The following is a 27,531-nucleotide window of genomic DNA, read 5'->3' as shown; positions in this document are numbered from 1 at the left end:
CAGTGAATATCAACTGCATGAAATTTTATAAAAATTTAGCCAAACCAGGCAACTCACGAGGCTGAGGCCAGAGGATCACAACTTCAAGACCAGCCTTGGCAACTTAGTGAGACTCTGCCTCAAAATGAAAAATAAAAAGGGCTGGGGATATGGCTCCCATATTTTTTTCTTCTTTCTAGTAAATATGGCACCCTGGGTTCAATCCCAGTATTGCACGCATAAACAAATTTAAAAACCTATGAAAAACTTACTAAAGGGCATAAATACTTAAAAAGTTTGGAGCCGTCTATGTTATTGGATAGGAAGATTCAAATCAAGAGTAGGTCAATTCTCCTTACGTTGCTAAACATTCATTTTTTAAACAATGTGGTAGGTAGATTTTTTTAAAGTTCATCTAGAAAAAATAACCTTGTGGAGAATAGTCAAGAAAGCATATTTTGAGGGGGGAAATGATTATTTGCCCTATCGGATAATAAAATATTCTATAAAATTACAGTAATTATAATGTCTGCTACTGAGCCCAAATAGCCGAAGTCCACAAACAGAAGTTATGAAGTGAGTCAGAACACGACAAGAACAGTGTTCCAAGCAGGTAAAGTTGGGCCCCATAACAAGGAACAAACAAGGTTTTTCTCCACCCCCACTTCTCTGGGGACAGTCTCACTGGTGTATAAGACCAGCAGCAGCCAGTCTTCCCCAACCACATGCGAAGTCAAAGCCAACGGTGTGTGACAGCTTCTCACCAAGTCCCTGAGCGAGGCTGAGCCCACACTCAAGGCAAGCCATGACTACCACCGTGTAATCCACCCTTCAGGTTCTTGTGGGAGAATGGAAGCACTGCCTCTGTGCTTTCAGAGGCTGGTCCCAGAGCCAAAGGGCCACACAGGCTGCCATTGAGTCACGGTGAGTCAGTCCCTGCTGACCAGTCGGTCCTGCTTGGAAGCATCCCCCTCAAGCTCACAGCCCCTTTGTTATCTAAACTTTCCAAGCCTCCCTTGGTGCTGGTGCTCGGTAGCTATCTCTTCCCTTCAAAACATGATTAACCATGGCAAATTCTGCAAAGAAAAGTAACTGCTTCGCTTTAAGACAGGCTACTCCCACGAAGGGGCGGGGGGAGAGAAACTCGGTTCTCATCACAGAGGATGAGTCTTAACAGTCAGAAGGACTCGCAGAACGCTTCACAATGATGCAACCTCATTCGTATTTGCTGAGGAAGCAACAAAGATGTGTATCATTTGAAATTCTGAACAGGTCCTTAAGGGCAACACTGTTTTACTTTTTATGGTGTGACAGCTTACCTGGGTCTGATGTCCCTCTCCTTAGTTCGTTTTTATCCAGCCAAAGCCATGCAACACTCTCTGATGATGAAACAAGATGCCTGGAAGTCAGCGTTTTTCTGTTTCCACGTCTGGCGGGGCCTCAAGGTACCTGTGAGCAAGAAGAACTGTTAGAGAGCCCCATCGTATTTCTCAGCTGGGATTACTAAGAAACCTGTGGAACAGTCAATCCTGTTCCTTCTTCTGAGTCTCCAGACTGTCAGGTGAGGCTTACATCCCCCCGCTCAGTGAAAAAAAGAGTCACAGCACTTTCCAGAAGCCCACAAAGGCTTTTCTTCCCTTCCTTCATTTCTTTTGGCTCTAGAGGGAGAAGTTGTTGGGAAATAAAAGATGCTCAAATATGAGTGTGTGCGCACACACACTTGTGTATTATGTATTAAAAATAGATTTTAGCCTGGGAGTGGTGGCCCATGCCTGTAATCCCAGTGGCTCCAGAGGCTGAGGCAGGAGGGTCGTGAGTTCAAAGCCAGCCTCAGCAACATGAGGCACTAAGCAACTCAGTGAGACCCTGTCTCTAATTAAATACAAAATATGGCTGGGGATATGGCTCCATGATTGAGTGTCCCCGAGTTCAATCCCTAGTACCTAATAAGAATAATATTTTAAACTGGAATTGGCAAAATTGTCAGGTATTATTTAAACTTCAGTTGCAAAACGACATTTATTGTCAAGGAAATTAATTTCAACTTTGTTGAGAAAATATTACAATGTGGATAAGTGTGCCTTAAATAAAAGCTAACCCTTTTAATTTTATTAACTAGGACCATGTTCTAGGGAACAACTAAAATGACACATAACAAGGTAAAAGCTGAGTGGTCCTTTTGGATCTGTCACTTAATCCATAGGATGGTGCCCACAGGGACAATCTCCAATCAGTCACCTATAAGTTTCTATGATCCTGGTTTTGAAACATTTGCAATCCCCGCTCTGCCACTGCAGGACACAAAAGGGGGAAGAGATTCAGGGAGATTTGCTTAGTAAAATGCAATCCTGACTGGCATCGCCTACGATTTCATTTACTTTTTATAGCTTGGCTTTCCAACATAGTAATTGCTTTCTTTTTTTAAAGACATGGATTTACACCACTTTTAATTTGAGTGTCCCTATACATAGATTTCAGTCTATAATAATAGCACATTCACAAGATCCCACCCAAAGACCTAAATATAACAAGCAATTTAGGAGGATTTTCTTTTCCTATGAAGCAAAAATATTAAGGTAGGCAGAGGTGACTTATCTATCTGACACCAAATGACAATCACTAAACCAGCTTTTATGACATTCTCAAGGAGAAAAAACAACACCCAACTTCATACCTTATTTCTTCTAGGAAATTTCTTTCTAAAAAGTGTCAGAAAATTTTTAAATTATGTCACATTGTTTTACTTCTTATGATCTCTGGTCCTGATATTAGTAATTAAATCTTACAATGAGAAAAACTGTTTTCCCAATACTTTCAAGTCTCGAGGCAGGTACAGAATTCACCTTTGTCCTTCGATTACCCCAGGGAAAAGTGCCCGTGAGTACTTTTCTCAGAATCATAAAGCTGTAGAGACCGGCATGGTGTCCTTCTAAGAACACATGTGCTCTGACCTCTGATCAGACTGAAACAGCTCTACTATAGAGTTCCTTACCTCTGGCAGCCCGTGCCCTTCTCTACAGGCCTGGAGAGCTACTGCATAGTACCTCTTGTTTGTTTTGGTGCTGGGGCTGAATGCATATAGAGTACTAAATGGGATGCTGGTGAAGTGGCTGATATAGCCCCTGGCACCAACAGGCTTTTGCCAAGTGAAAAAGATGCTACCACTGCTGATGAAGTAGGCTTTTGGAAAGATCTTCTCTAATCCCTTCATTTTACAGACAAAGCAGTGAGGACCAGAGAATGGACATAATGCACAAACCAACCATCTGCAGCTCAGCAAGTCATTTACACACTGGGACAACTAAAGGAATCACTTAGGACTTCTACAGATGAGGAATGAAAGCACAAAAATGTTCAAGTTCACAAGGGGCTTCATCCCAAGGGAGGCTGGCTACATATGGTTATTGCCGAGTGTGTGCACAAATAACCACTTTCCCCACAGGAGCAGGCCTCCAATGGATGATGGGTAAAATCTGCCTTTATTCAACTTCAAGTAAGTTTTTAATCTTTGCTTGGCCGGTGGAGACTGTGCACTTCTAGCTGGTTCCAGGCTAGGATGCCACCCACCCCATCAGGATGCAAGAGAGAACACCCAGACCCAATGCCATCCGGACCCACATGGACCCCATTCCTATTCAGAGAAAATGTCAACTTGAATAGAAATCATTTGGGGGGGGGGGTTCAATATGGAAAGGAAAACTCTGCTAGTAATTTGTGAAGTTTAGTAAGAAGTGCTTTTGCCCTAATCACAAAGCCTCTTTACACTGAAACCTATCAACCATCTGCATCATGCTGGGCTTCACCCTCCAGATTTCACACCAGGCTAAGACTTGGCTTACAGAGAACCAGGTGCCAGGTACAGGCAGTTTCTCTAGTTGAGATTCCCACCTGGTTCAGATTTTCCTCCAAAGTGGATTTCCTAAACACATTGTAAGCAAATCCAAGTCAAAGTCGGATACCTTGCACAAAGGGGAAAGGTCAGCAAATTTCAAAATAAAGTAAAAATCACTAGCCAGGGAGGGAAAAAAAAAGAAAAGAAAACAGAGTTCCTTTCTCTTTCAGTGCCCTAGTTTGAAAAATCTGCTTCTTCAAAACAGGAGCCAGGAAGGAGGGAACCTAAGATGAATGCAAGAAATTTACTTTGGACACATTCACAGCAGCCAAACCCAGCAACGTGACCCAAGCAAGCCCCTGAAATGCTGCCCCACAAAACCGCCACTAGCCCCACATTCCAGCAACCTCACATGGAGTAGTAACCATACCAACTCCTCCTAACTCAGGGGATTTCACCACAGACACTATTGCTTTTGCAAGGAGGCCAGGGGCAACTGTCCCCACCAGGGGAAAGCAGTACAAGTCTCCCGTTAGCATTCAATGTGCCTGGGATGATGTCAACCAGCTCTTCAAGTGCGAGAAGGCACACTTGGGCACATGGTTGGGCCACTGACGGCTCTCACAATCTACCTTCCCCTTTTGTATCTCATGGGTGCTTTCTTCTCAGATGATTTTCTGGAAAATTACCCAGCACTGAGAGCTCCATCATGGCAAGAGCATTCATTTGCAGAGGCTCCTTTGGGCCAATAATATGAGAGAAGAGGAAAAGAGAAGCAAGAGTTATCAAGCAGGTTGCTGCAGATTCTACCAGGGGGCGACTAAACTGGAAGATTAACAGTGTAAATTCATTTGGGGGAAGCAACAGCAAAAAGTAGGTTGGGGACAGGACTTTATTTGAACCATCTCTGTCAAATCCTGCACCTCACACAGTACTGAAGGATGTGGTGTGAGTTAAGTAAGAAATATAACAATGATCAGTACAGAAACAGGCAACTTTTAACTCCAGATTTCAAAAAAACAAGACAGAAAGCCTGTGGTGAGCCAATCTAAGAAGGGAGTGTGTGATAAAAGGGAAGACAACAATTATTGCAGGCAAACATTCTGCAATAAAGAACACTGGACTTGAAGTATGGATAAGTGGATGGAAACTGGGAAGCCATCCAGAGAGAAACCACATAAACAAAGTTCCCGAGCAGAGCTTCCAATAGAAATAAGTGGTGAGTGGCATATCTAAGGTCAGTTTCCTAGCAGCCATGTTGGAAAAGTAAAAACAGGTGAAAACCAATTTTAATAATATATTTTAACCCAATATATTATAAATGTCTGGGAGACTGAGGAAGGAGGATTGAGATTTGGGGGCCAGTCTCTGAGCAACTCAGCAAGACCCTGTCTTGAAAATAAAATGGGTAGAAATGTAGCTCCGTAGTAGACTCCACCAGGGTTCAATCCCTAGTATCACCAAAAATAGGAAAAAAAAAATTGAAAGACTAAAAATATTAACAAGATATTTTATATTTGGGAGGTTTGTGTGTGCTGTCATCAAAACCCAGTGTGTATTTTATATTTATAACATACCTTAGTTGCATTCACATTTTTCCAAGGGCTCAACAGCCACATGTTGCTAGTGGCTACTGATTTGCTTACACAGAGCTAGAGGCAAACCGGTTAGGTGGTTTTTTAAGGGGCAGTAATTAAACCAATTAGACCAAAGCAGAGGCTTCCTGGGGACACCCCAAACAGACAACTTTAAACGTCAGACTGGAGCTGGAAGTGCAGCTCAGTGGTAGGCCGCTGCTGCCCAGTCTGGGCAGTGACTTCTCCTCTGTCACCCCCAGAGTGGGGACTCTCCTTGCAGATCTCCAGGCCTCCTGTAACAGACCAGCTCTTGCCCCCAGCTCCCCAACATGTGCAAGGCCCTGGGTTCCATCCCCAGCACCAATGGATGGTATCAGGCTGTTACCTGTGAGGGGACGGAAGGAAGCAGGTGATGTTCTAGAATAGGTGGTGACAGGAAGCAAGGTCCTGTTATCAACCACTGTTGCTGCTGCTCCACCCTCAAGCTCTCAGAATCGCGGGGCCTGCAGCCTCCCTAGACTCCAAGTCATCTGCCGTCCACCTCTCATGGGGCCCCTGGTCCCTCCAGTCCCTTTCCCAGGGACCCTCCTTATTGAACTTGTCTCCATCAGTTGGACCCTAGTTATTTCTAGTCACTATTGTGATAATGTCAACACCAACCTGAAACCCTATGTCCCTTAATTTTCCTGGATAAGCCTTACTGATCCCACAGAAAATAAATTCTGAAGTCCCATCATGCCATCCCTACTTTCTGGTCTGGCCAATCTGTCCAGAGATGCCAATGGAGCAGGTGAAGAGGGGAGACAGGGGATTTTTTTGCATCTATCCAAATATCCAAAGCCACCAAGGTGAGACCCCTTCACGCTTACCTGATAATCCCATCTCCCACATTATTCTAAGAACACCTTCCCTCAATTTGTTTCCTCTAAACCTCAAACTACTTCTGCCTCTTCACCTGGCCTGTTGGCCTCAGGAGATGTGATCTCCCTGCCAAGGCCACCTGCCTGTGCTCACAACCTGGAAGACCCCTCCACTGTGTCTGGGGCCCCTCCACTGTGTCGGGCTCCCTCCTGTGCTTCCTAGCTCTTCTACAAAGCCCCACACTAAAAAAACTTTCCTTGCCCTCTCAAGTTGTCCCTTCACTTTTATTACCAAGATTTTTCCCTCAAAATCACTTGAAAAAAAACATACCTGCATGTGACATCTCTAATCTGCGAACATTCCTAACAGCAAGGAATTCCCAACTGTCCTCTGAATGGTTCTCAATGATTCCTAGACTCTAAGACCCACAGCCTTTCTTCATTTATTTGCAATGAACAGAGAAAAGTCATAAGGAAGAAAGAAAAATCAGTTGCACCTCCGCACCCTGAGAGATCTGCAGGTAGTGACCTGGTGAATGTCCTCCACCCTGTCTGTGCAGGTAGACGCACCTGTGTGGCTCTCCCTGGCGTTTCGTCTTGGACATTCTGTAAGCAGCCTTGTTTTTCATTTGCCCTGCCCACCTCCTCCCACACTGCCCACCTCTCTCCTCCTAAACAGCATATGTACAAGAATCTTCACAGCCTTTCCGGTTCTGCAAACTTGGGATCATGTTTTACATGGTCTGACCTCCTCTTTCTCATGGGACTCCTTCCAGGTCAAGTGAATGGAAATCCAAGGCCTGGATGTGCCACCTTTTATCCAGCTCTTCCCTGCTGAAAGCATCCACTTAGTTTCCAATTCTTTGCCACTACAAACAACGCTGCAATAAATAATCTTGTACAAACAAATTACATACGGCAGCTTTTCTTTCTATGGGAGCGTCCCAGGGCAGGAACTGCTGGTTCAAGGGCTAATGTGCACTTGAAATTTTGATAAACTGTGCCAGAAATCTTTATAAAATGGTTATTCCTCCCAGCGATGCTGGGCAACTCCCTGCCAGTAAGGGACATTGCAGCTTTTTAAAATTCACTCCAGTCTTGATGGCTTCATGTACACAGAGTTTAAGAACTCTCCTTTGCCTCGCATCCTGCTCAGGAAATTAATTTTCTCCTTTGACATCCTTTCTGAGCCATCTCCTCTGTCTCCTATTCTTCCACTTCTAAAAAATGAGTATAAACAAGTCTGTCCTGTCCCTGTCTGCTCTCTCTGCAGGCTCTGTGGCAGGGTTTTGGTGTCCCCTCTAGGAGATGAACCTTAACCCACACAGCAACAGGGCCCTTGCTCTTGGAGTTCCAGGTTTCTAACTAGTGATGGGACCTTTCTCATAGAACTTCTGGCATCTCAAAACTCAGAAGGGTCAAACCCAAACCTAGTCCTCCCCCAGTTCTTCCAGTAGAGTGGCACCCTCATTGTCACCAGTGCCCTGGCTCGCATGCCCACTGTCACTTTACCCCTCTCTCTACTTTGTCCACATATCAGCCAGCCCAGTTATTTCTCCTCTCTCTTACCCATATAGTGGGGAACTCCCCTCACAGACCACCACCTGCGACAGCCCAGCTCAGACCCGCAGCTCCAGCTCACACCCCCAGCCCTGCGTCCAACCCTCCTGCTCCTCTCTTGCACGCCCAGTGAGGCCCTGGCTTCAGTCCTTCCAAGCTCTTGTTCTGATGTGCCTCTGCAACCTCCAACCCATGACTCTCTTGTACTACAAACACAACAGGTGGCTGTAGCCCAGAGCTTCTTTTCTCATAGGAAAAGAATTTATGGAGAGGGAACAGAAAGGTAAACAGATGCTTACTGGAATTCCCTCTGTTGCTCTGGCCCTGCTTCAGCCAAGGAAATGTCTTTCTCTCTTTTGGTCTTAAAGAGGAAAATATTTGGCCAGGCTCCGTGGTAATCCCAGCCACTCTGGAGCCGGAGGCAGGAGGATCACAAGTTTGAGGACAGCCTCAGCAACTTAACAAGACCCTTTCTCAAAAATAAAAAGGAGAAAGGGCTCTCAGTATGACTTAGTGGTAGAGAGTTTCCTAGCATAGATGAGGGTCTGGGTTTAATCCCCAGTACCACAAAATTTTTAAAAATGAGAAAAAAAAATTAAATTGCAGAAGAAATTAAACCAACCAGCCATGTAATATAAAATGACAAGAACCTGCAATAGGGCTTATGTATTCACTCAAAACATGAGCAAAAGCTAAAGACAAAAGAGAAGAATCACCCACCACAGTCAAAAGCACCCTTCACTTATACAAATAGCAGAGAATCATTTCACATGCACATCTGTTTCATGGCTGGCAATAAAACCCAGGAGGACAGTCCTACACAATGAGGGAAAAGAAGCCTCCAGAGTTGGCCAACCAATACAGAAACCTTGGAGAAACAATGCAAGAACAATTTAGCACAATATCTCATCTTTAAGCTAGTAATATGGCAAAGAAACAACAAAAATAACTACTCAATAAACATTTGATGCCTGTGAGTTTACCTCTATTCTACATAACTGGGGGATGAAAATAGAGAAATAAGAGACAAAGTGAATGACCTTGGAGAGTACATACACCAGCTACAGAGATGAAACACACCTATGGAATAAGAAAGGATGAAGAAAAATTTTGTTTCAAAGAAAGAATCAACAAAAATGAAATATGAATGAGTAGCATGAGATCAGTCAAACTAAACTCCCTGGGATTTGTTACGTGGAAATAATGTATATATTCCATTTTGGTTTCTGCCTAGTTTTCTTGCTTTAAGACACAAAAGTATAATGACATGCCACCACCCCTCCCCCCCAGTTGTGCATATGAGTGTATAACATCCTACCTTAAAGGTTTTCTAGCCTGGCAGTAATGGTTAGAAGCCAGGTTTCACTTATACTCACTGAACACTTAGGAAAGTCTATGAGTACCCCTCTAGCACAGGACCCCAGCCTCTTCTGATGGATACTGTCAACAATCCATCATCCTGGTTAATGGTAGGATGCAGTGTCACAGATAATTTAAACAGCTGTCAGAGCTGAGCAGCTTTTCAGAATTCCATATGGCTTGTAAAGTGCACATGTGTTGCAAGCCCTTCCCCCTCTTAAGAAAGACTGGGAGGCAAGATGTGAAATCTGACAAACTGGGATTCAATCCTAGCTCCACACTTCAATATGCTCATCTACGATCCCCACGTGACATGGAACAGGAAGCGTTCACTCGGAAAGCCCTGTGAGTGTCTCGCACAGTGCCTGACACACCTAGGTTGAGCATCCCTAACCCTCAAACCCAAAATGCTCTGAAATCCAAAACTTTTTGAATGCCAACTTGATGCTCAAAGAGTCTCTGATTTGGGAGCATTTCAGAGTTGGGGTTTTCAGATTAGGTATGCTCAGCCAGTCAAGCCCATACAAATATTCCAAAGTCTCCCTTGAGCTCAAACTTTCACAGCATGTCACTTCCAAACTACAGAGTTCTCCAAAGTGAAATAGACAAAACTCCATGCCAAAGTCTGAATATGAAGAATTTGTAGGATATCAAACACCTAAATAAATTGGAAGGGTAAACCCGCTTCCTGGATTACCTATGGCTCACACTTGAGGGAGCACTGATGATCTAAGCTAGTTGCAGACCCCAAAACCCAGCTGCACTACAGGAACTGTGAAGATTGGTGGGCATCTTAGTACAGAGAAAGCCTGGGTCCTCCACCGTGGAAGACACACCAATGACGAGCCACAGCAGGCCATGTACGAGGAGTATGAGGAGATGTAGCTCAAGGTATGGACATAACTGAGTTTCTCCTACCTCCATGCTCTGAAGTGAGCTTCAACTCACACTAAGATCCCTCATTGTAAGAGCTCAGAAACTCCAAAGACCCCAAATGGAAGAATTCAAGCAGGAGGAGGAGCTGTGCAGGAGGTGACACGTGCCTGTCAGCCCAGCTCTGAGGCAGGCTGAGGAAGGAGGATCACAAGTTCAAAGCCATCCTGGGCAGCTGAGGGAGACATCACCCAGGGAAAGAAGAGAGGAGGAAGAAAAGGAGGTGTGTGCAGAATATTTTAAAAATAGAATCAGGGGCTGGGGTTATGGCTCAGCAGTAGAGCGCTCACCTAGCGTGTGTGAGGCCCTGGGTTCGATCCTCAGAACCACATAAAAATAAATAAGTGAAGGTATTGTGTCCAACTACAAATAAAAAATAACTATTAAAAAATAGTATCAGATATTGTCCTGTAAAATAGTCATTTTATATATAGGATAGAATTATGAATTAATAGAGATTGGTTATTTGGTTTTTGCTCTTAATCTTACCCTACCTTTTGCATAAAGGTAGCAAAGTATATATATTTTTCAATTGAAAGCTCAAGGGGGGGGGGGGATCAAAACACTGTAAAGATCGTCCTTCCCCTCCTGCACAGTGAACAACCTTTTGCTCCATTAATGCTCCTAGTAAAGAACAGGATGCAAAGCTCAGCCCTAAAGTGAAGAGGGCTACCCATTGTAAAATGCAACAGGACTCTACAGCAGAGGGCAGGAGGAACAGGACTCTGTTTACAATAAGCTGACCACGAGGAAAGATGATCGCTTTGAAATTGTGAGCTCCACTCCAGCGCCATGTTATTTATCAGCCACTCCCCTTTTCTTTTTCTATAAAGAAATTCAATGCAGCATCAGTTCGAATATATTTACAATACTTCTCTTGGAAGACATCCAGGGGCTACATTTGGTTTTAAAAGAAGGTTCCTCCTAGGAGGAAGCTATCTCAAGAAGCCAAAACACACACACTGAAAGGCCCAGCCTCTCATTAACATTTTCCAAGCACACAGTAGCTATACGCCATTTGGCACCCATCAAAACCCCTCCCAAGGCATCAAAATGCTGCCAACTCCTCCCCGCATTTATAAGAATAATTCCTGAAAAGGTGTCTGCTTTCAGGAGAATTCACTGTCACTGGTATGCCCAGCAAAAGTTTACTGTCTCCCCATAGAGATGACTAGTTTTATTGACTTGGCCAAAGAGCAAAATAGCTACAATTAAACGGAATTGTGAGAGCCAGATGAGATATAAAATCTCATGGTGATCCCAAGGGAGCAAAAGCTATGCTTAGCACATGTTTAAATTACATACCAGTCACAGGGCAAGCCATTGTCAGACACACCTCTCAGGAAAAAAAAAAAAAAAAACAGATCAATATGAGCAGAGGAAGTGTGTGTTGAGACAAGCCATTTCCCGGCTTACAACTGAGACCAAAGCAATTGTCCAGGTTTTTCAAAGTAAAGTATCTCACACTCAATTATTTTAATAGGATAGGAAAAATCTGAGAAGCCCCAGGATCACACTTCAGTTCCTTTCCATTATAAGTTGAAATGGTTTGGGAATGTAACAGCTAGAGAGGTCAGGCCTCAGAGACCTGACTAAATGATCAGCTCTCCAAAAATTTTCCTCATTAGTGTCAATTCCAGAATGACTCCCCCACACACACACCCATGCTTTAATGGCAAGTATGCCTTAAAAATTGAGTAGCTACCTGGAACATCTTAAGGAATCATATTATGTTACAGAGGGTGCCCCCAACACCCTCTTCAAAGAAGCATCCCTAAATTTAATTTGGCACCTCCTCCCAAGGTTTAAGAAAACAAGGCAACTGCTGATTTATGTATACTGTAATCTCCCAGTCCCCAGCCCCTCATCCCTGGGGAAAACTTCACCCTGTGATTTACAGGGCATGGCAATAACATTTAGTAGATTTGTTAACAATGAGCACCATGGTAAAAATTTAACAATAAGCATGATGTTAAAACTTAAAGACTGTTATGGGAATGCCATAAGTATACGGTACAGGTTCCCGTGAACCATCTGCATTATTATCACACGTGTATTTGTCATCATTAGCATGAACATTGGGATGAGGGCAGGCAAAACAGCATAGTGTCCGTAGAGCATAGCTGAGACCAGTGCGAACTCCAGAGGGTCTGTCAACCAGGGCACAGAAGTGCACCTCAGGGAGGCCCCTCCCCAGGAGCTCAGTGCCTCCCACTTGCTACATAGAGCCTAAAATTCTCTCAGAACTTCCGTCTTTTCTTGCTTCAGTTCATCATCTCATTTAAGATCTGTGGGCAGGAGCCACAGCACAACATGTGGAATTTAGAACGGTTCTCCAGGAGGTTAAGGTAGACTCTCTCCTCAGACTGGGAACCTCTGCTATAGCTCAAGTTCCGACCCACTCTGTGTAGCCTTCAGAGATATTCTAAGGAGACAGAGAGGGATGCAGATCTCCGTGGCTTCCTAACTTCGATATGCAAGACATGTTTCATCTTATAACTTAGTATACACATAGGCACTGGTTGACCTGACAGGTCAGCTTGGAGAGGGTTTGGGATGCTATCTAACATTCAAATTGGTGAACTTTCAGTACAGCAGATCGCCCTCCCTGGATGGCCTCATCCAATAATCAGCTGAATACAGAGTGAAGGACAGAACCAAAAGCCCAGCCTCCTGAGCAAGAGAACTGCCCACTGCCTCTGGGTTCCATCTACACCAGCAGCTCTCCTGGGTCTCCAGCCTGCCAGCTCACTCTGCAAATTGGGGACTTGTCAGCCTCCACAAGTGTTCGTGTCATTTCTTGCCAACAAATCTATGTACCTTATTGTTCTGTTTCCCTGAAAGCCCCTAACACACCAATGATGGATAAACTAACAGTTTCAAGAAATGATGCAATGCATATGGAGACTTCCTATTCCATAGTGTATGAGGTTGCTCCTCAACAGGTGGGTCTTAATATGGGTCTTGGTGTAAAAAAAAAAGAAAGCCACTGAAATCTTTGAAGTCTGTTCATAGGAAAACACACATGAACCTGATCCACTAGACAATTCACTACCCATGACTCACACTTTGAAAATCAGTCTTATTTTTTAAATGGCAAGGGACACACAGTGTTCTGCACCTGGTTTGCTTTCTTGGTCCACAGAGATTGTTCCACATTTGTTTAGATTTTTTAAAAAAGATCAAAATAGAAACAAAGAAAGCTAAGGAAGAGTTAAAAATAAGGAGTTCAAAAACCCAGAACATCCAGGCATGGTGGCACATGCCTGTAATCCCAGCAGCTCAGGAGGCTAAGGCAGAAGAATTTCAAGTTCAAATCCAGCCTCAGCAAATTAGTGAGACCCTAAGCAACTTAGCAAGACACTGTATCTAAATAAAACATAAAAAGGGCTGGGGATACAGCTCAGTGGTCAAGTGCCCCCTGGGTTCAGTCCCTGGTACCCAAACAAACAATCCCAGAACAGAGATGCATAAAATACCAAAGTCAAGCTTAAACTAATACACAAGTTCCCTAAAGTCAATTTTAGGGCTTCCATAAAGTGGTGGGCAAAAAGAACCAAGGACAGAAGGAGACCTCCTCCCGGGTGTTCGTAAAGGATGAGTTCTTTCACTCCCTTTACTGAATGGCCTGTGCTACAGCTCTCCTTCTCTTCCATTTTCCAGAAAAGATTAGAATATTCAATCAGGCTTGAAGGACTTATAAGAACAGGTTAAGTATTTTCATTCAGCTACACACACCTGTGGGGTACAAAGCCAGAAGGCACATAAATCATTTCTCCCATTTTTTTTTTTTTTACTAGAATTCCCTTTTTTTTCCAGCGGAAATGAGCCAGAAATCTTTTATGATACTGAAAAATCTTAAATTTATTCCTGACCTCTATATGTATCCCAAGCACAGGTTTTCTGTGTTTTTGGTTTGTTAGTCTTTTTGCCTCCCTGGTCCTAGGGATTGAACTCGGGGCCTTGCTCCGCCTGGCAAGCTGCTCTACTTCTGAGCTACACCCACAGCCATTAAGCACAGCTTCTTATACTAAAAGGCACAACTTTAAGTTTTGGTATGTCTCTTGGTCAGATTCTCTCAGCCCTCTAACAGTCTACAATTTCAACAGAATATACAATGAGAGAAATCTACAAGTGCTGGGGACCTTGGAATTGTCTCTTTCTCCAACTTGTTACAGTACTAGGTTCTTCAGAGGAGCCTCAGGGGCTCCCCCCAACTTCACCCAAGGGAGTAGGAAAGGCAAGCTCTTGAGCCCTTGTGTCCTTGATCCCTGCTACAATTAATATGATCTCAGTATTTGTTTTAGACTGGAGTTTCACACAAGCGTGGTTTGAAACAAAGATTCCCCTGATATTCAGAGGTTTGAGATCCACTCGTGTTGTGCCATTTCAGACAGGAAAACAGAGATCAAGAAGCTGAATGTTGTCCATGGATCTAAATCCCCATTCAGCACAGACCAGCACTGAGGCAGGGAGGGGGGGGGCAGCATTTCTCCAGAGGTGGTTCCCAGCTACCAGCAGAAGCATCATTTAAAAACAAATTCTCAGGGCACCCCCAGATCTGCTGAGTAAGCAGCTGCGAGGACTGGTTCAGCAGGCTGTGTGTCATCAAGCCCTCCAGGTGGTTCCAATGCCCTGGGGTTTGAGAACCTCTGATCTAATGCCCTTTCCCATTATTCTCTTTCTCCTCCTATTTCAATCCTACATCTCTCCTGCAGCACACATTGAGCAACTCTCCCCAAAACCCTGGGCCAACAGATTAGTCCTCTGAAAAAGCAAAGCCATCACCATAAGGCACGTGAAGACTAGCATGGCACCAACGCATTTCTCTCTGCTCAGCAAGAAAGCCCATCCAAAAGGGTCAAAAAAAGCTTTGGTTCCTACAGAATAATTTCAGAGTGCAGAATTCACTAATACTTCAGAAATTTAATTTCATAAGGGATAAGTGATACTAAGAAATTAATTTCTAAAAAACAAGGATCCCTGTAGCCTCGGATGTCAGTGACCATCCAAACCTACAAGAATACCAAAGAGACAAAACATGGAAAGATCACTGAACTCAGCAGCTCCTTCCAGGTAAACCTGGTCCAGAGACTTGAAAGCAAATAGTGACATCACTACTTCTCATCTCCAGAGTGACACCATTAATTTCACTTTATCTTTTATCATGTGAGGTTAGAGGAATATATTGGCCATCTATACATGTGAACTGCTGACCTTCTGCAAAATATACAAATAACACATTATGCAGGCTAGCTATTGGTTGTAAGCCACAGCTCGATTTTAACAAACTTCGAGAATGCCAAAAGAGTCAGGTGCAGTCACGTACACCCATACACCTCACAGTGGCTTCGGAGGCTGAAGCAAAAAGATCACAAATTCAAGGTCAGCCTCAGCTACTTAGCAAAGCCCTAAGCAACTTTGTGAGACCTTGTCTTAAAATAAAAAGGGAGCTGGAAATGTAGCTCAGTGATAAAGTGCTTTTGGGTTCAATCCCCAGTACCCCCAAAAAACATAACTTAAGAAATTACCACATGAAGTTTAACATCTAAAACCATGAGACACTACTATAAGAATCAATCTTTTGGTCCTGTTACTGACATTTTATCTTTTTAAAGTAAAATCTTTTAAACTAGTCTTTATTAAACACTCCCTAAATGAACATCACCTTGAAAAGTAAATATGTACCAAAGTGAAGGAGCTTGCTTTGGGGAAGCCTTTTAGCTAATTTCCTGGGTAACATGGCTCACAAAAAACATAAGAATTGCTACAACCTCTGCTCATTTATTTACCTTGCAAATATTTATTAGTATAAAGGGTTACAATGCAGTAATGATTTGATAGACAAAGCCTTTCATCTCTGCAACCTGCTTCTTAACACAACAAGCTCCTGCAGGTTTGCTAATGTCTGTAACAGCCTGCCTAACAATTCCAGACCAAAGATACACACTGGAAAAGCTTCCTTGACTTGGACCTGGTGCTATCCGTGCAAGGCTGCCTACCTACCCTTACACAGCAATTGAGGGTGTGTTTGGGGTATGGCACACTGACTTACAAAAGAAACACCAGTCAAAGCCCCCCAAACTACCATCTGTATAGAACCATCACTAACCTCTAATCTGATCTAATAATAAATATGAATTTCATGGGCATTGCCTTATAATTATTTTGCTTATAATATAACCTAATAGACTGACGACATCAGGCATTTCTTTTAAAAACAATTAACAACAACATCATAGCTATTGATAATATTAGGAAGGACAAAACTGAGTTTCATCTTATGCAAAAATAAAGGGAGAGCTAGGTGCAGCAGGGTATGCCTGTCATTCCAGCGACTCAGGAGGCAGAGGCAAGTGGATCACAAGTGTGAGGCCAGGCTGGGCAGGGTAGTGAAATCCTGCATCAAATAAAAATTAAAACGAGCTAGGGATGTTGTTCAGTGATATAGTATCCCTGGGGTGTTAGGAGACTTTAAATTTATATTACATATATAAATTACATATATATTCATGGGTGAACTACATTATTTCTAAGATTCCTTTCAGCTCAAATAACACTCATTATGTCTTTGCGTCTCCTAACCACATTTGATTGGAAAAAGACCAAAGGGCCTTAGCTCCAAAGATACCATCTGCCTTAGCAAATGCCCTACACCCTATTGGAAGGCCATTCTCCCTGGGTAGGTTGTGCATTCCTTGGATTCTGCTGTCAAGCACACAAGCTAAGAAGTTGTTATTGTCTTTGCCAATTCCAAAAATTCAATGCTTTAGTTTCCATTTTCATGAAAAATCTAAAATACTTTTTAGCTTTCTGATGCAGTTCTCATAGCAAGACCTTTTGGTTCTTATGCAGTAGAGTAAAGAAATCTGGGACCAAGACTTAGCTTTATCTACTGTTAACTTTCAGGGAGGAAGCCTGAAGCAGGTCCTTTAACCTGCCAGAAACATTAGGCTTCTCTTATGAAAACGGGCGGAATCCAATTATTTCTTTTTCATTTGGCAGCAATGGGTACCAAACCCAAGGCCTCACATATGCCAGGCAACTGCTCTACTACTGAGCCCAAATTACATGATTTTAAAAGTATCTCCTGTTCTGAAATGCATGCTAATAAATGACAACTATTAAAATAATATGGCATGATTTGTGACTTAGGACCACAATATTTTGAATATGCACATGTGAATATAATAAATTCTCATTTAAGTATCACTGTTTTAAAAATAGTTTTTAAAGCTTTGTCATATCTATGGTACACAGATAAATTTATAATTTCTGAATTCATTCAAGAATTTTAATGCCCTCTATGAATGTGTAGAGGTTTTCCTTTAGATAATAGCAAAAAATTGGAAGAGGTGTTATTTAATATTGACAATAACATATGCATATGCCCGTCCATCTCAGAATTTCCTGTTTATTGATTTGCTGAAAATTTCAAGTGTTGCCTGTCAACTCAGTATACTCCAAGTTGTAGTGAATTTTATGAATCATGAGATTTATCAAGCCATCAAAATGTTGCTTCAGTGACAGCTCTTCAGAAAATGCCACACTGCAATGACATTTCTCTTCAACACATACCAAGAATGCTGTAATGCCACCTATCCTCCTGGGCTCAGTTCCCTCACACACTTAGACTAATGACCAGGGTGGGAACTGTCACCGTCTGCTTTACTGACATCTTCAAATGTTTTTAGGACAGGTATTTTTTTTTTTTATTTTCAATTACATAGAAAACCAAATTAGAGCAAAACAAAGTGCTACCTGTTGGCATCCTTTATACGGAAAAGGGTAGAAACACTTCCTATCAGTTATCATGAAATAGATGCCCCTAAACTGGCTGAAATTTTCCCCCACTCATTTTCACAATTATCATACATATTACATTGTTTACAGAACAGGTGTTTCTCTTTAAAAATCGTTTCTGTCAGACCAGAAATCAGATCCATCTAAAATAAGGAAAACTGTGCTGCATTTATATGTGAACAACCTACAAACCTCCTATTCAGCTCTGGCAAATTAACTAAGTTGGCTTGGTCCTCACAATCTTATATAAGCCATTTCAACTGGAGATCATGCCAGGGAACACTTGAGGAAAGAGACCTCATTAGATGCCCCCAAAAAGTGTCCAAGGGACAAGTCTCACAGCCTTTATGGCAGTTTCTCACCCTTGACCTCTAGAATCAATCTGATGTGAGCACCAGGAATCTGCATCTTAACAGGTCCTAAAAAGAATCATTTATGCAATTTCAAGTTTGAGAACCCCCTTCAGTTTTTCCACATGTAAGACAAAATGTACAGACACTGTTTAATATCTCTAAATTTCTTATTTGACTCTTCTTTACAATCTGTCTCACCAGCACTGCAACCATCTTACCAACCATCACTGTATGCTTTACCTTCTGATGGACTGGCTACTATCTTCTAGGCACATTCTATATTGCTACTTTGTTCTACAAGCATCTATGTTGCTACTTTGTTCTTCCTCCTATATGGCTACTTTGTTTTGAATACATGCTCCACCTTCCCCAGCTCTCCATAACTGCCCACATTAAGCCATTACTGTTAATTCAGTTTCTCCCTTGGCAACTCTTCCAACTATTCCAATATGAAATATGTCCTCCAGTTCATGAGGCCTTGAAATTTATATGATCCACAGCCAAGAGCACAGAAAATAACCTAATAACAATGCCTAATTACTCATTCTGGATTTACCACGAGGCACGTGTTCACAAATCCTCCTTTCTTGTTAGCGTTGGGTGATGGTGCCTGTTATCTAGTCCTGTGCAAGTGTCAGTGAGCACAACAGCAGGTTACAAATTCACTACTCTAAATTTGTTGTTGCTGTATATGGAAACAATGCCTTTATTTTTATATGGTGCCGAGGATCAAACACAGTGCCTCATACATGAGCCACGACCCCAGCCCCCAACACACACACACACACACACACACACACACACACACTCTCTCTCTCTCTCTCTCTCTCTCTCTCTCTCTCGCCACGACCCCAGCCCCCAACACACACACACACACACACACACACACACACACTCTCTCTCTCTCTCTCTCTCTCTCTATTTTATGAATGTTTTCCTGTTGCTTTCTTACTCACTATAGCTGCATAGGAACACTGAGTTTTGCCAGGTGTGGCAGTGCACACTTGGAATGCTAGCTCCTTGGGGAGGCTGATGCAGGAGGGTCACAAGTTTGAGGCCAGCCTTGGCAACCTGACAACACTCTGACTCAAAACAAAATTTTAAATAGAGGGCTGGGAGAACAGCTCAGTATGTAAGGCTCTGGGTTCAATTCCTGGGTGAGGGAGGGAGGGAGAGAGAGAGAACAAATATGTTTTAAAATTGAAAGGATCCCTAAAAATCAGTTAATCCAGTGTAACTTCCTGCCCACCAGAATTACAAATTAAGAAATGGAAACCCAGGGAGAATGTTTTGTTCATGATCATACCACTATTTTTGTCAAAAACTACCCAGAACCTAGAGATCCAAGTCATCTTTTCAGTGTGACATGCTAACTACCCTGGATTATTACCTCTGATGGGACAAATAACAAGAAAAATCCTTCAAACACACACAAGTACCTTTTACATAGTTCACACTCGAGCATCCATCAGAAGGAAGACGTGAAGGCACTAATAAAGCCATGTGTCCCAAAACATTTCAAAGAACAAACTCTGACATGATCATGTTTACATAAAATTAGTAAGGAATCTGACTGGGAGGGTGGGAGGAGGGACAGACACATCCACAACCACTGCACAGATCACATGGCTGCTACGCTGTGGATCTGGAGCGGCTCCCAAAGACTCACGTGTTGAAGGTCTGATCCTCAGTGCAGCAATGTTCAGAGGTGAGGCTTTGGAACGTCACTGGCTCATGGGGCTCGATCTCATCAGCCCACTGAGGGGTTCACAGCTGAATGGACTGTTGGGAGGTGGTAGAAACTGTGGAGGGTGGAGCCTAGTTGGAGGCAAGGGGTGCCCTGGAAGGGTGGGTCTCATCCTTGGCCCCTCCCGTCTCTCTGGGCTTCCCAGCCGCCATGAAGTGAGCAGCTTTGCTCTATCACACTCCCCGTCATGTTGAGCCTTTGCTCGTCTACAAAGCCACAGGGCCAAGGGACTGTGGTCAGGGGCTGGGGTTGTGGCTCAGCGGTAGAGTGCTCACTAGCATGCATGAGGCACTGGGTTCAATCCTCAGAACCACATACATGTAAAATAAAGATATTGTGTCCACCTAAGAAATAAAATATTTAAAAAAAAAAGGACTGTGGACAGAAAGCTCGGAAACCATGAGCCAAAATCAGTCTTTCCTTAAGGTTTTTGTTTGTTTTTTCCCCCCAGGTATTTTGTCAAAGCAATGGAAAGCTGGCTAACTCAGTGACCATACAGAGGATGGCACCTAGGCAAAGCAAGAACAGATATGTTTCAAGAGAAAGACTGGTAGGGGGTTCAGAGAACAATCAAGGAGAGATTTAGAAGGAGCATCGAGATGAACCTAGGAGTTGAGGAGACCAGTGCTCTCTTGTTGTAACAGCCAAATTCTAACATAGAAAATGAAAAACATAGTAGGGACCATGAGGAGGGTTAGGTATATGTTTAATAATGAATAGAACCAATCAGTGAGGTTTCTTTTTAAAAAATCATGAATAAAATGTAGCTCTTTGCTCACATACTATGAAATGTACTTCCCAACAAGGAGCCCAACAGACAGTTGTCAAGGAAGAGTTACTGTGGAGAACTATGCTTTCACAGAATGATTACGATTTTCCAGAGGGAGAGCTCAAAATGGACACGTTCATGAAAATATTTTGGTTTCTGATTCAGCAAACATTCATCAAGGCTTCATGAACTCATACCGTAGGTATTGATCCCAGAAGTTGCAAATGCCACCAACACAAACAAGAACTTAATTCACGTTGACAGACTCCAGATGTGTTCTTCCTCCGTTTCTGTTCAGACGCACAAATGCCCTCCTTTGAAAGCCCTCGTTTTAAACCAATTTCATGGTTAAGAATGTAAGGATAAGTATGAATATTATCCTACCAATCACCACCGTAGCATGAAGCCGGAGGAGGTAAGTTAACGAGAAGAATTTGATGTCGCACTTGCCAGAAGATATTGGGAATCATTAAATAACAATTTTATTCTCTCCCTGAGGAAACAAAGGACCTCGAACATTTAAGTGGCTTTCCAAAGGAGGAAAAGTATGTTTTAAACTAGAATATAGATGTATTAATACCCACTATAATGACAGTACTACTACACTACCCAGGAAAGACAGATGTTATTACCCTTTTAGCACTTTATTATTGATAAAACCCAAAGAGTCAGCTTCATAACTATGACATTACCTTCAAAAAGAATTTCAATGGACACTTCACACATTCTGTCAGACACATTTAATCAAAAGTATTCCTATCCCTTCATCTATTCAAGGGCATCCAGGTTGCTTCCACAGTTTAGCTATTGTGAATTGAACTGCTACGAATGAACATTCTGTCTGATAAGTGGATGCTGATCCATAATGGGGATGGGGGAAGCTTGGGAAAAATGGAGGAACTTTGGGCAAAGGGGGATAGAGAGGGTGTATGGGGGCAGGAAAGATGGTGGAATGAGATGTGCATCGATATCCTAGGTACGTGTATGACTGCATATATGGTGTGACATGACATCGTGTACAACCAGAGAAATGTAAAGTTGTGCTGCAAGTGTGTACAATGAATCAAAATGCAGTCTGCTGTCATATATACCCAATTTAAATAAATCATAAATTTTTAAAAAAGAATTCCAAAGGCACCATGCTGGTCCTGCAAGGGGACTCTTTATGTGACAGAGTGTTAAATATTACATGATGGGGCTGGGGATGTGGCTCAAGCGGTAGCGCGCTCGCCTGGCATGCGTGCGGCCCAGGTTCGATCCTCAGCACCACATACCAACAAAGATGTTGTGTCCGCCGAGAACTAAAAAATAAATATTAAAAAAATTCTCTCTCTCTCTCGGGGCTGGGGATGTGGCTCAGTGGTAGCGCACTCGCCTGGCATGCGTGCGGCCTGGGTTCGATCCTCAGCACCACATACAAACAAAGATGTTGTGTCCGCTGAAAACTAAAAAATAAATTAATTTAAAAAAATTCTCTCTCTCTCTCTCTCTCTCTCTCTCTCTCTCTCTCTCTCTCTCTCTCCCTCTTTAAAAAAAAAAAAATATTACATGATGGATGGGACAACTGAAGGCAAGGATAAAGAGCCCGTGAAGCACAAGAAAATGAACCTCACACTCAGTGGAGGCCCTGCCAAGCCTCCACAGTTGGCTTTGTATCCACCAACAGGGAAGAACCGGAAAATAAAACAAAGGACGGGCACCGTGCTGCATGCTTGTAATCCCACTGGCTCGGGAGGCTGAGGCAGGAGGATCACAAGTTCAAAGCCAGCCTCAGCAACTTAGCTAGGCCCTAAGCAACTCAGCCAGACCATCTCTAATTTAAAATAGATACATAGATAGATAGACAGACAGACAGAAATATAGATGGTGGGGGGGTTGGGGATGTGGCTTGGTGGTTAAGTGCCCCTGGTTTCAATCCCCAGTACCAAAAAAAAAAAAAAAGGAAAATAAGGAAGATAGCTAAAACCAAACCCTCTCATGGTTGGCCCAGTTCTAAGCACACGGTGTTAATTAATCCATCAAATTATCAATTCTTAAAACAATCTTCCATTGAGGAAGCTACTGCTGTCATGTTCCTCTTAGAGAGGAAAACCCTCTTTACTAGCTAACAACAAAAAAATGTTTTGAATATTAAAGTACAGTACATTGGACTAAAATCCACCACTATATTTTAAAAGTTTTGGGAATCCTTAACTCTCACTGGGTTAAGGGAAGATTAGCAAGCTTACTTATTATGCTGTTTCCCAAACTGACAAAAGAATCTTCAAAATTCTAGTTTTACATACTGTTCCCAATGCAAAGAAATCACTGAGTAATGGGAACTCGAAGAACCATGTCCAAAAGACACATTTGGAAATCTAACCATGAATTTAAAAGAAACCTTGTAATCCAACACCAGAAAAACACAATGAAAGCTGCAGTCCAGATTCTGTTACTCAATCTACAAACCTCATAAGTGGAAACCAGGCAGACCATTTTCCAGCTGGATGGCATGCCTGGAGAGGAGTGGCCAGCACCCAGGCGTCCAAGATCCAAGATAGGAAATACATGATACACTCCTGGCAGGGCCCTGGGCAGGGCCCCAGCCGGTGTTTACTGGCCTTAACCATTTGAGGGAGGGGCTTGAACCGAGTGCTTTTTGTTCCTAAGGTTATGAACAAGTAGCTCATAAAAATAAAAGCTTTCAAATTCTAAATGACTTTTATTAAAAATCTTTGATTGGTTTACATTTATGGGCATGCTAACAACCGGTAGTCGGAGAAACCTGGATTCCCACGTCAGCTGTGCGATTCCATAACTGTGTGGTAAGGGAGTCACAGGTCCCCAACCTCCTCCTCCTCCTTGTGGCTGATATAGGTGGACATCCTGGATGTCATGCTCCCTGCCTTCCACATACTCCCACTTGCCAAGTCCACTTTGCCTACTTTGCATTTCTGGAACCTCCCCCATGTCCCCCACCACCACTCCCCTGTTGCCACTGCCTTGGATCATTCACACTATTAAAATTGACCTTCTTTCTGCCAGTCTTGCTTCCTCAAATGCACTCAACAATCCAAAGAGGGACCAGTCTAACATGCCAGTCTGACCTCTCTCCCCCTGACCTAAAACTTAAGAAGTCTGTGCCTCACTTAACATGACTTGCTGATCTTCTCTGCTTGGAGTTCTCTTGGTGACCTCATCACTGGACCTTAACTTCTTAACACATTATCGGGGACCACTCAACTCTTGTTCAGTGTTGAGGGACAGTTGTTTAAATTTGGGTTTCTTCCTTATTCCATAAAAGACTTTTTTCTTTCTTTCTTTTGGAATAAACTGGAGGGTGTATACAGAGCACCTAGCACAGTGCCCAGTAGTTACTACCTCAACTTCTAATTCTTATCTTCTGTTCCAAAGCTTGCCAAGTGCTTCCCCCATAAAAGCTCACTTGATTCTTCCATTAACTCTAAGACTTATGAGGCTATAGAATAGAATAAACTGAGGCTGGTGATGTCTAAGGCCTGTCAAATCAAGGTCAATATTCATTATATTATAAATCCTAATTTTCTTTTTTTTTTAAAGTCATATCTTTCTGTCAAGAGTTCCGGCTTCTTTTATTACATTTAAGGAATACAAACAAACAGGCCAAATTCCACCATAACGGACTCCAAAGGACTTTGGTTTGTTTCACATCCCATAATTACTTTAAATAAGTAAGCCAACAACTGGCTCATTCATTCATTCCTCCAATCTGCAAGTACTTATAGCATGCAGACTTCACAGAAGGTATTGTGTTTGGAGTTGAGAATGTTCACTTTGTGAGATCTTACAATCTCTTATGTAGAGACAAAGCTCTTATGTGACCTTGGAGAAGTCCCTGATACTCAGTTTCCTTACTCATAAAATGGGTGGATTTTTCCAATTATTCCAATGCTATTATGAATTGTAGACATTCTAGGATTCCATAAAACTGGCAAGCCCTCTTGACATCTACCAAGGACATACTTTTATATCACAATTCTATAAATTTTTGTGAGATGATCCATATACTCGTTGTAACTTTCAGATTACCCTCATGCATTGTTGGGAGTTTTTAAGTACATACATATTTGAAGCATTTTTAAGAATTTTGCATCCAATTTAGTTTGTAAATTGCCCCTACATAAAAATTGCATTTTCATGGGCAGATTGTGATCTTAAATGATTTCATTGGAGAACCTAAATAAATCAGATTGAAAATCCCCTCTTCTTCTTCTCCATTTAATTCTATGATAATGTCACTTTGGGATGCCTGAAATTCTTCTATACAAAATAGTACTTTAATCCAATTTGTTAGCATGCATTTACTGAGCAAGCTCTTTGTGGCCTTGGAGTTTCTTGCACCTATCTGTGTTGGCAAATCATGCTTAGATGATGGAACCCCAGTGCCTTGCAAGGCCAGCAGAGGCAGCCAACCACATGCTGATAAAAATCCCTGCTGCCCACCAGGGAGTTCACACATTAGAGTCTTCCCTGTAATCAACTAGAAGGCATCTATCTGTCTAAGCATCATCTGAACAGCCAGATGTAGGAGCCAAGTTAAGCACATTTCCATACACCTGCTTACACAACTCTTACTTCCTTCTAGAGTTCACAAAAAATAACCCTTTCTTTTCCCATTGATTTGGAGAACCTTACCCCATCTCCTACTCCATCATTTGTGGTAATGGATGCTGAAAACAGTGGGAACAGGCTTAGGGAGGGTCACCACTAACCTACACTGTACCTTTGTGTAAATTACAAAAGATATCTTCTTCCAGCAGAGAGGAGTGCACCAGAGGCTTGGTGAGTTGATTTGCCAATTGGATTTTAGTCTCTGCTTGCCTGTTGGTTGAAATGACCTTGTGCAGTGGAACAACCCACCCAACTCTACAAGATCACATGAGCAGTTTTGCAAATAAAAACGTGTTCTCTTAGCAGTGCTGACAACTAGAGGAGGAAGAGCTTAACTCTGCCAATAGATCAAGGGGAAATAAGAAGGTATTTGACTGACAAAGGACGGATGTGTGGGTAGCCAACAGATGAACAAGAGGAGTAAGAACAGTGAAGGCGGAGTGTCACGCATTCATGATAGTGGCCTAAAAATGACAACCTGCAAGCAGTCTGATATGTCTGCAGCAGGCAGTGTTTGTGTGCTTCTGTGTGGGGTGGGCGGAGTTGCAGGGAGGGAGACCTGAAAAAAGGCATCAGATGAGACTGCAGAGGCAGGCGGGAGGCCATATTATTAAGCATATTATACAGCATGGTAAAATGTTGAAACCCAATTCTGGGATCACTAGGGGCTTGTTTCGTTATTGTAAATAATAAACTTTTCTTCAGTTATACCTTGCCATACTTTTTATATTTATCACAAAAGTCTTTAATATCCTAAAACAACAGGCTTTATTTTCCTGTAAACTGAGCAGGTAAAATCCAATGAAATTGAAGTTTCTGGAACTGTACTGATCTTGAGACACTTTTAAAACAAAAATCTCAGACTATCAGGAAATACTTCTAAGTGTATATATGTACATGTTCTAATGTTTAATGCCAAAATTCTGAAAGTGGCTATTGGCTCTTTTCACCCAGAGCCTGGGGCTAAGATTTTTGTAACACATGATCTGCACCTGTAAGAGACTTGGAAGACATTTCAAAAGCTTTGAGAGGCGATCTGGCTTAAATCTCTTGAGAACTGGAGATTGCCAGGTGTTATCGGTTAAAATAAGTCTATATCAGAAGCACTTGAGAAACAGCCGGTAGAATGAGTGAAACCCTGTGAGAAGAGAACCCCAGAGCCCTCACCTATAGTGAATAAAGGTCTTATGGCGACCCAAGGCTGCCTGGCAGTGTCACCAAGTGGCCTCTAGCCCTGGGGCTGCAAAGAGCAAGAAGAATTCCCCCTGAATCGGGGATCAAGCAGCACCCCCGCCCTCCCCCACACACACACTGTAGATAATTACCCTATTTTCCAATTTAAAAAAAAAAAGCAAGACGAGGCAGGAAACACGTTGATGTTAAGTTTCACCCTTTCAAAAGACGAAAACACCTCGTGCGATCTTACTTGCACACTTTACGGCGCTGTCAGAAGTCAACGGTTGGAAGAAAGGGAGAATGGGCCCTTTTCTTCCTAAACTGTTTTTTTCGTAAATATGATCCCGCAGGGGCACTACGTATCGGCTTTCAAAGAAACTTGGCACCTCGGTCCCCAGAGGGAGCACGGGTCCGGGTGGTCTGCCGGGTGGCCGAGGCGGTACTCTGCACCTCCCGACGCCACGCGAAACTCGGATGCTCAGAAGGGCGCAGCGGCGACGGCTCGGTCTACACCGTGGAGCTGGGGGACCCAGAACCCCGGGGCGCCCTGGACAACTTGGCTTTGGGCGAGGATCTCTGCATCTGCAAGCCGGGGCGCGCCGCCTGCTCCCCCCGGGATCCGGTAGGGGTAGGCCTGACGTGTCCGCGCCGAGGGACCGAGGGACCGGGGGACCTGGGGACCCCGTTCCAGAGTCTTCTGTAATGTTTACCCCGGGGCCAGGCTCCGCACGGGAGAACAGGAAGGGCCCGGGGCTACCACCCGGGGAGAGGGTGGTAGCCCCCCCACCCCCCTCAACCTTCCCTGCTCAATGCCAGCCGCGCCCCTCAGCGGGGTCCCAACACCAGGGGGGAGGAGAGGGGGCGATCCACAAAGGGGGCGCCGCGCCCGCCGCACGTCCCGGGAGCCCGCGTCCCTGCCCCGCGGCGCCCCTTACCTCGGGTCCGGAGCCGGAC

General features: G+C 43.3%; 1 protein-coding gene across 1 annotated transcript in view; it reads right to left on the bottom strand.

Moving 5' to 3' along the window:
- The window catches only part of TIAM2 (TIAM Rac1 associated GEF 2), a 320,913-nt gene that overhangs the window by 173,917 nt on the left and 119,465 nt on the right, over positions 1-27,531 (bottom strand). Inside the window, 1 exon segment of the mRNA XM_081294660.1 lies at positions 1,299-1,428. The gene's annotated coding sequence lies outside the window, so the exon portion shown is untranslated.

This window comes from Spermophilus citellus (assembly GCF_964194105.1).
Source record: "Spermophilus citellus genome assembly, chromosome: 5".
NCBI classification, from domain to species: domain Eukaryota; kingdom Metazoa; phylum Chordata; class Mammalia; order Rodentia; family Sciuridae; genus Spermophilus; species Spermophilus citellus.
This window is presented reverse-complemented; position numbering and strand designations above follow the sequence as displayed.